The sequence below is a fragment of the Conger conger genome, unplaced genomic scaffold (assembly GCF_963514075.1).
Source record: "Conger conger unplaced genomic scaffold, fConCon1.1 SCAFFOLD_61, whole genome shotgun sequence".
Taxonomy (NCBI): Eukaryota; Metazoa; Chordata; class Actinopteri; order Anguilliformes; family Congridae; genus Conger; species Conger conger.
This window is the reverse complement of record NW_026890389.1, coordinates 155849-165848: the sequence shown is the minus strand read 5'-3', so window position 1 is coordinate 165848 and position 10000 is coordinate 155849. Positions and strand designations below refer to the sequence as shown.

General features: G+C 47.1%; 1 protein-coding gene across 1 annotated transcript in view; it reads left to right on the top strand.

Annotated features, from left to right (window-relative positions):
* Positions 1-3473: 3473 nt before the first annotated feature.
* LOC133120156 (pyruvate carboxylase, mitochondrial-like) overlaps positions 3474-10000 on the top strand; it is an 85909-nt gene continuing 79382 nt past the window's right edge. The window contains 1 exon segment of the mRNA XM_061230229.1: positions 3474-3866. The gene's annotated coding sequence lies outside the window, so the exon portion shown is untranslated.

Below are 10000 nucleotides of genomic sequence, written 5' to 3'. Positions count from 1 at the left end.
ACACACACACACACACACACACGCACTCACACACACACACACGCACTCACACACACACACATACACACACACACACACACACACACGCACTCACACACACACACATACACACACACACACACACATACACACACACACACACACACGCACTCACACACACACACACACTCACACACACACACACACACAGACACACACACAGACACACACACACGCTCACACACGCACACACACACTCACAGACACACACACAGACACGCACACACACACACATGCACACACTCACGCACAGACACACACAGCAGAGTCACACACACACACACACACACGGCAGAGCTACACACACAAGCACACACACAAGCACACACACGCTCACACACACACACACACACACACACACACACACACACACATGCCAGCGATGAGCCAATCAGCAGCTTACAGAGGTCACTTTGCATTTTCGCCATTTTGTTTCGAGCAGAATGACTCGCCTCTTTTAATATTTAGACATTTTGGTGAAATATTGACAAAATATCGACTTCACAAGGGCAGGTATTTGTGCAATACTCTTCAGGGTCACGTTCAGACCTGACAAAATGTTTATTTCAACGGAAGCGGTGGCACATTGAACATCCTGTTTCAAACCGTGGGCGGACTGACTGACGTGGTACGGTCTGCTACCATAGCAAAATGTTTTCCAGTGGAGCGCGCCTCAGTGAACTCCAAGGCAGCTTGTACAGTAACGTTATGCCTCAAGAGGGCGTATGCAGGTGTATGTATGACCTAATTCGTAAAAATATGACGCAATATTATGGTTGGATTTGGAGTTACCGAAAGTGTAATTCCTGGATTTAGACCATGAACCACTGAATGCCCCTGTAAAGTTGATAGGCTAATATTACAAATAAAATCAGCCTTTTCCTGTAGAAGTGTGTATTGGGGCATGATGCTGACCCCTGGTGGCTGGTGGTGTACTTGCAGGTTGCCAAATTGTCAGTAAGTCAGTGGAGATGTGATGTCATCTGCCATGGTGATCGGGTGTACACACGTGTGCAAGCACACACTCATATACAGACACACACACTCATATACAGACATACACACTCCATAAAGACACACACACTCATATACAGACATACACACTCATAAAGACACACCCACTCATATACAGACACACACACTCATATAAAGACACACTCAAATACAGACATACACACTCATAAACAGACATACACACTCATAAAGACACACCCACTCATATACAGACACACACACTCATATAAAGACACACTCATATACAGACATACACACTCATATACAGACACACACACTCATATACAGATATACAGTCAGGTCCATAAATATTGGGACATCAACACAATTCTCATCTTTTTGGCTCTATACACCACCACAATGGATTTGAAATGAAACAAACAAGCTGTGCTTTAACTGCAGACTTTAAGCTTTAATTTGAGGGTATTTACATCCAAATCAGGTGAACGGTGTAGGAATTAGAACAGTTTGTATATGTGCCTCCCACTTTTTAAGGGACCAAACGTAATGGGACAAACTAACAAAGTTTCACTTTTTAATACTTGGTTGCAAATCCTTTGCAGTCAATTACAGCCTGAAGTCTGGAACGCATAGACATCACCAGACGCTGGGTTTCATCCCAGGTGATGCTCTGCCAGGCCTCTACTGCAACTGTCTTCAGTTCCTGCTTGTTCTTGGGGCATTTTCCCTTCAGTTTTGTCTTCAGCAAGTGAAATGCATGTTCAATCGGATTCAGGTCAGGTGATTGACTTGGCCATTGCATAACATTCCACTTCTTTGCCTTAAAAAACTCTTTGGTTGCTTTCGCAGTATGCTTCAGGTCATTGTCCATCTGCACTGTGAGGCGCCATCCAATGAGTTCTGAAGCATTTGGCTGAATATGAGCAGATAATATTGCCCGAAACACTTCAGAATTCATCCTGCTGCTTTTGTCAGCAGTCACATCATCAATAAATACAAGGGAACCAGTTCCATTGGCAGCCATACATGCCCACGCCATGACACTACCACCACCATGCTTCACTGATGAGGTGGTATGTTTTGGATCATGAGCAGTTCCTTTCCTTCTCCATACTCTTCTCATCCCATCATTCTGGTACAAGATGATCTTTGTCTCATCTGTCAAAAGGCTTTTTTAGATGTTGTTTGGCAAACTCTAATCTGGTCTTCCTGTTTTTGAGGCTCACCAATGGTTTACATCTTGTGGTGAACCCTCTGTATTTACTCTGGTGAAGTCTTCTCTTGATTGTTGACTTTGACACACATACACCTACCTCCTGGAGAGTGTTCTTGATCAGGCCAACTGTTGTGAAGGGGTTTTTCTTCACCGGGGAAATAATTCTCATCCACCACAGTTGTTTTCCGTGGTCTTCCGGGTCTTTTGGTGTTGCTGAGCTCACCGGTGCGTTCTTTCTTTTTAAGAATGTTCCAAACAGTTGATTTGGCCACACCTAATGTTTTTGCTATCTCTCTGATGGGTTTGTTTTGATTTTTCAGCCTAATGACAGCTCTTTGGATCTCATATTGAGAGTTGACAGCAACATATTCCAAATGCAAATAGCACACATGAAATGAACTCTAGACCTTTTTACACACATACTAACATCAATATGCTGACGCAAACACGCACAGCTTGCTATATTCCTTGTTATCGCCCTCCCCTGAGACAGCAGCTAGCCTGCCTACTGTCTCCAGTTAGCTGCAATCAGACGGTCAAAGAGTTCAGTTGAGCGGACTGCGTTTACTCTCAGCATTTAAACATTTATCTGACCGAGCGGCGTTGTCATAATATACTCACTGCATAGCTACATGATGTGGCTAATATGTTTTTATCTGACTATTTGATTTTCCTGTTGCGAACTGTGATTTTGTTATCTTTATCTCAGTTGTTTATAGGCATGTTCAGTGTCATAATTTCGCGTCTCCCTAATCCGGTTATTTCCTATTTGGAGACAGCAAACGCAACTGGTTATTTTGCAGAACGCTCTTCCTGGAAGCTCAAACTTTTGGATCAGTGTCGCTTTATTATTGCTGTAAACCATATGGAAGAATAATGTTTAACTTGAGAAAAGATTCGATTCAGCAAAAAAGACTGGATTTCACTGTCTCGCGGAAGAAGGCAGTCTACCTTGTAAAATGTATCACAGAGCTCAAGTTTACGTCATTGATTTCGTCCCCAGATCTTAATCCTTTCCACCAATCAGTAACCTCTTCGGCGTTTACGCTTCATCTCTCCAACCAATGGATGGAAACGGTGTCGGTAGATCAAACGAACGAGACGGAGCGGACTACGAATAGGATCTCAGGAAATTCCCAAAGCCAACCAGTTAATTACCTGTGATTCCGCCCCTAGTCTATCCTCCTGTTGACCAACGGGCGCCTTCGACGGCGCAGATGAACGCAATCTGGCTCAATCCGGGGAGGGGGTGTCACAGCCGAGGCCAATAGCGAGTTACTTCGCTGCTGGGAGGTGGGAGACTGGCCTCAGATCCGGTTTTTAAAAGCTCAGATGGTTTTAATGTCCTGCTGTCCTGGGTTCAGCTATCTTATTCTGTCCTGTGCGGAAGCGCAGTTGCAGAGGGACGCCAGCGAACCCCGTCTCGTGCACGTAGAGTAGCCGGTTAGCGTGATAAATCGGTTAAATTACCCCCTCTCTCGATTGCGGGCCTTGAGGTTGCATCACAACACATCGACACATTGCAGCTCTCGGCAGAAACACGCGTCAAAAGTAGTGGAGCTTCGAGCTTCTTGCGTTGACAACCAAGTGAGAACCCGAACCTAGCTTGACGTCAACAAAAAAAACATAAGAAAAGGTAAGTTTGTGTGAATGGCAAATGTGTAAACGGGGATAATCAAACAGCCTTGCTGTGGCTGCACAAATGTACTTCCTAGCTGGCTAGCCTGCGTCTCCATAATTGGGCTATATGGTAGCAAGCTAGCGCAAAATTTTGCCAATGTCGATGGGTAAATGGGGTAACGTCATAGTTCGTTAATGACACCCCTTGTAATAAATGGGAAATATTTGAAACGAAGTTCGCTTGCTTGCTTTAAACTGAGGCAAATGTAATGGTCAGTCATGACGTTGTCACTGGTGGCCCTCCAATGACGGTGAATCCCCCATCATAACTGGAATCTCAAAGTTGGCATTGAGGTGCCCACTTGTGTCTTGCAGTGGCATTGGAAGTTGTTGCTGATACGTGCACAAACTCCGCGGAGTTGTTGAAAGTCCTGACACCAAGGGCGCGCGTGTGTGTATTGATTGTGCGTAACGTTTACATTTCATTGTGTGGTTATCGCGTTTGGGTCCGTATGTTTGCCGCTGGTCTAAGCCACCAGTTTCAAGTTCAGAGTGAATCTCTCTCTCTCTCTCTCTCTCTCTCTCTCTCTCTCTCTCTCTCTCTCTCTCTCTCTTCTCTCTCTCTCTCTCTCTTCTCTCTCTCTCTCTCTCTCTCTCTCTCTCTCTCTCTCTCTCACTCTCTCTCTCTCTCTCTCTCTCTCTCTCTCTCTCTCTCTCTCTCTCTCCTCTCGAACGTTCAGATCGCTTCATTGTTCCAAACAAAAAGTAAAAGTCTGTTCAGGATGCAGACTGTTCAGGATGGCTTGCTGCTTTGCAACCATTGCGTCAGAATTCTCATTTTTTTTGCGTATTATAATTAGCTTACTGCTCTGACTTCGGGGTCCGCACAGCACGATGCAGGTTATGCCACTAAACTAGCGCCCAATGACGTGCTGTCGCAGTGGATAGAGTAGGATGCTTGGATTGGGACGAGCCGCGTCGTAATTATTACTGAGTTTGCAGTAATGTGTCAATTTGATCTCCCCGCCACGGCATCAAGTCCTAAATATGAGAGCGCGGGCGCGCGGCTGCAGCTGTCGCCCCGGGTCACCACACCCCCCCTCCCCCGGCTCCACGTGCCGACTGTCACAGGCGAATCGCACGCTTTCCTACCATTTGTGACTTTGAAGGACTCAAACAAGTTTGTCTTTCTTGCAATCGTTTTGCGTAACGCCACTAGGCTGTTGTGGTTGTTTGTTCCGCCGAGGAGATTGGCACACGTTGTGTAAACGGTGGAACATGTCGGGGCTTTGGATTCGTTACTTTAGCTACGCCTTTTAACCGAAGCGGCGTACAGTACTTGACAAAGGTCATAGTAACGACCGCAGAACACGGTTGGATAAGATGCAATTCACAAAAAGGATCGGTCTCTACAGCCATGAGCATCATATCTCGACAAGAAGTAAACAAGTGCAAATGTAGATGTTACCACAATCCTTAATGCTCAATTGGAATTTGGGGGATTAAATATGCGTTATAAAGGAGACCATCTCCCCAAATGGCACGTTTGAGACTCCGATAAATTACGATGAACCCTCTGTAGCTGCTAATTGTACAATTAATAAACAAGGTCCCTCATCCCATGCATTCAGTGTGCTCTCTTCTGTTTACTGTCCTTCATTTTAATACACATATCTTCTAATATTAGTCATAAGTTAAATTAAGTTAGTGTAGTGCTGAGTTTGATAAATGAGGGTTGGTAGTGTACAAAACTCACAAAATGGCATGCCTGTTATCTATTGGTTTCTTCCGAGATTGGTTATTGTAGATTATGTTGATATGTTATGACATGTGGGTTTGCGCAGGTGAGTGTTGGAGCCTCATGCAGGTGTGTCTGTGTGTGTCTGTGTGTGCGCGCCTGTAACATGATCTGTTCTGTAGCATAACACTGTTTAATAGCAAACGCAGGCTGCTGCCCCCCCCCCCCCCCCTCTGCTTTTTACTGGTGGTTCCTGTGTAGACACTCTGCACTGTGTCTTACCCCACACGCTCTCTGCACTGTGTCTTACCCCACACGCTCTCTGCACTGTGTCTTACCCCACACGCTCCCTGCACTGTGTCTTACCCACACGCTCCCTGCACTGTGTCTTACCCCACACGCTCTCTGCACTGTGACTGTCTGACCGACCAAGTTATGAAGATGGTATAAGAGTCTTCAGCAGACAGTGGCCATAGACTCACTCCTGGCCCTGATGCGCTGTGCCTGCCACACAGGGGTGGGAGTCATAATTAATGTGTGTGTGTGTGTGTGTGTCACCACACGCTGTGCGTTAGGTGATGGCCTCTGTGTCCCTCATGCTGACCCACTGCCCCTATACCCTACACCCTACACCCTACACCCTACACCCTACACCCTACACCCTACACCCTACACCCTACACCCTACACCCTACGCACACACTCACACGCGCACACGCACACGCACACGCACACACTCACACTCACACGCACACACGCACAACGCACACACTCACACGCACACACTCACACGCACACACTCACACTCACACTCACACGCACACGGCAGTGTGCTGTTGCATTCCTTTGGTTTCCATGGTGATTGGGAGTGGGGGCTAGATCTGGATGTAGACTGTAGCTTTTCTGGGGCTGGGGCTGGGGTGGAACTTTAGGAAAGAGGGGGAAAGTGTGTTGTACACTATGTGACTACTCCGTGTACATGTGTCAGGTGTGTAAACGGTGTTGCGTGTGTACACTGTCATCGGGAGGTGTTCTGATCATCAGACCCGAAGGCCTTCCAGCAGGAGGTGAGACGCAAACGCACGTGAGCGCTCTCCCCTCTGACCGCGGGCGGCAGGAGATTTCCGCTGAAGAAGGCAGAGAGAGTTCCCTCAGGGAGGACTGAGGGCCAGTTTCACAGACGCAGAGTGAGTGTCAGTTTGAAAGGAGCTTGTGGAAGTGAGCGCGGGGTTGTGAGGTGTGACTGGAGAGACTGTGGGGCGTTTGGCCTTATTGTGAGTGTGACTGGAGAGACTGTGGGGCGTTTGGCCTTATTGTGAGGTGTGACTGGAGAGACTGTGGGGCGTTTGGCCTTATTGTGAGGTGTGACTGGAGAGACTGTGGGGCGTTTGGCCTTATTGTGAGGTGTGACTGGAGAGACTGTGGGGGCGTTTGGGGGCGTTTGGCCCTCAGTTACCATCTCCTGAGGAGTTTCCTCTGGCCGCTCAGGACTGTTGAATGGAAGCCTTTCCGTGTAATTATGTCTTCCACCCGTTTCAGGTGACTGCTGTTTGCTGGCAGGAAAATGTGCTTGCCTTTATGCTCTTTTGTGCAGTTTCACTGCTGTTCTGTTCTTGTGACGGATTCATTGCTGTTTGCTGGCGACGCCATGTGCTTTTGTGCATGTTTTTTAATTTTATTGTTTTACTTGAACTATTGAGATTTGCATTTTATTTGTCTCTGCTTGTCCACATTTCCCTGTGTTGTTCATTTTGCCGTGCTCCCTGTTCTACTGGCCAGAGCCCCACGCGGGCGTTTGTCAGGACTTGAGCTCTCTAAACAATTATGTTTCACCAACACCATTTTCACAGGGTGTCTGCTGCTGCAGCAGTGCAGCGTGGGGCCTGTAGTTTTTTACCTTGAGGAAGTTACTCAGCATGAACCTCTTAGTAAACGTTGAGTAACAATCAGCTGTCTGTCTCTCCCCGTGTCTCATCTCTCTCACGTGTTAAAGTTTCCTGAGGTAACAGAGTCTCAGCAAATAATCCAGAATTAGTGAGTGAATTTCATTGGCTGCTTCTGCCAGTGTGTGAATCTCATTGGGTGGTTTAGAGTCTGCGAGTACAGCTTGTACTAACTGTCATTTCGTTTTTTTCCCTTCTCTGCCAGGACTGATCAAACTGGTAGAATTAGGCTGCCTAAAACCTGTGCTCCCCTCCCCATCTCTCTATCCGGTCTTTTCTCTCTCTTCTCTCTCTTCTCTCTTCTTCCGTTCTGCTCTCTGGGTCTCTGTTTTCTTCCCGGTCCTGTGTCAGTAAACAAAAGCCGAGACAATGTTTAGGAGTCGGGTGTCGGGCCTACAAACCTCCGGAGATCCTGATCTCCAGGGAGGGCCGGGGGAGGGGAGGCTGAAATCAAACGGTCCTGTTGGGTAAAGGAGGGGGGGCGGGGTCGAGGGGGGCGAGCAGAAATTGGGACCAAAAAAAAAAAATCCCTCTTGAACATTCCAGCTAGCCCCTGCTGGTTCTCCCAGTGGGATCAAGGTTCCGTGGGTTGTAGATGAGCGGCAATTCAGTCCACTCGATTCAGACTTTTAAAAAAAACACCGGAGACCTATTCAGAACTACATGACTTTTTTTGTTGCACAAACTAACAGCCCCCTCCCTCCCCCACTGTTTGTACATACAGGAATACCACAAAGCTACCTTGCACAACCCACACCCTTTGACGCAATTCACCTTTTCACAGTTTAAAACCCCCCAGTCTTCTCTGTCTGGTACATTCTGCCCTCCCACCCCCCGAGGACTTCGTTTCTCACTCTCACTCTCACTCTCACTCTCGATGAATACGCTTGTGCCACCAACCTTCTGGGTCCCTGTCATGTACCTTAGCCGCTAGGCTACAGGCTGTCCCAGTCATGTGCCTTAGCCGCTAGGCTGCAGGCTGCCCCAGTCATGTACCTTAGCCACTAGGCTATAGGCTGCCCCAGTCATGTACCTTAGCCACTAGGCTACAGGCTGTCCCAGTCATGTACCTTAGCCGCTAGGCTACAGGCTGTCCCAGTCATGTACCTTAGCCGCTAGGCTACAGGCTGTCCCAGTCATGTACCTTAGCCGCTAGGCTACAGGCTGCCCCAGTCATGTACCTTAGCCGCTAGGCTACAGGCTGTCCCAGTCATGTACCTTAGCCGCTAGGCTACAGGCTGTCCCAGTCATGTACCTTAGCCGCTAGGCTACAGGCTGCCCCAGTCATGTACCTTAGCCACTAGGCTACAGGCTGCCCCAGTCATGTACCTTAGCCACTAGGCTACAGGCTGCCCCAGTCATGTACCTTAGCCACTAGGCTGCAGGCTGTCCCAGTCATGTACCTTAACCACTACACTACAGGCTGTCCCAGTCATGTACCTTAGCCGCTAGGCTACAGGCTGTCCCAGTCATGTACCTTAGCCGCTAGGCTACAGGCTGTCCCAGTCATGTACCTTAGCCACTAGGCTACAGGCTGCACCAGTCATGTACCTTAGCCGCTAGGCTACAGGCTGTCCCAGTCATGTACCTTAGCCACTAGGCTGCAGGCTGTGACATGCTACAGGTTTTTATTTAGTTTTTCTCTCCCTGCAGGCCAGTTGGAAGCTGTAGCTGTTATTTTGTTCGTAGATATTTGTTTTTGTACTTCCCTTGTTCATTTTGTGGGCGTAGTCCTTTAACCTGCTTGGTCTTGCTGTTGCAGATTAAAAACGTTTTGATTTCTGTGACTGTTTTCCCAGCAGTGGTCTGACAAGCATCTGGGTTAAAGGTAAAGTCATTGTGTTTGGCTAGCATTGCTGGTCTGAGTCTGTGCATTAGTTTGAGTTCTAGGATTGCTCTATAAACTCAATTTCTCCGATTATCTGTGGAAACCAGTCTGTTTCTGGCATACCGGTGTCATTCAATGTATTTGTGAGAGGTTTCTGCAAATTGTATATCTAAGAAGTTATTAACCATATAGTGATTTAATTATTTGGTTGTTGGGCATGTTCGTGATACAGCTACATCATGATTGGTGTAATTTGTGATTGGTGTAATTTGGTCGGAAGCCAGTCTGACTCAAGCAGCTAATTTTCGGGAAGTTGTTTGTTGTACTTGTGATATTCTAGCTGGCAACTGTGGTATGCTAGTTTGGAAGTTCTTCAAGGGTTCTGATTATATCTCTATGGTCACCCTAGTACTCGGAACTGTACTGTCCTCTCAGGTCCTCTTCACACTTGTTCTTGTGTTTGATCTCGCTCTGGATAAGAACGTCTGCTAAATGCCTTGTAATAAAAAATAAAAAAATAATAAAAAAAAAAAAAAGTTTCAGTCTTGCCAAAAAAAAAAAATCCTTGCACCAGATTACTGCCCTGTTCTCTCACTGAGATTCAGACATGACTATTTGCACAATCATGCTCTGGCTTGCTTC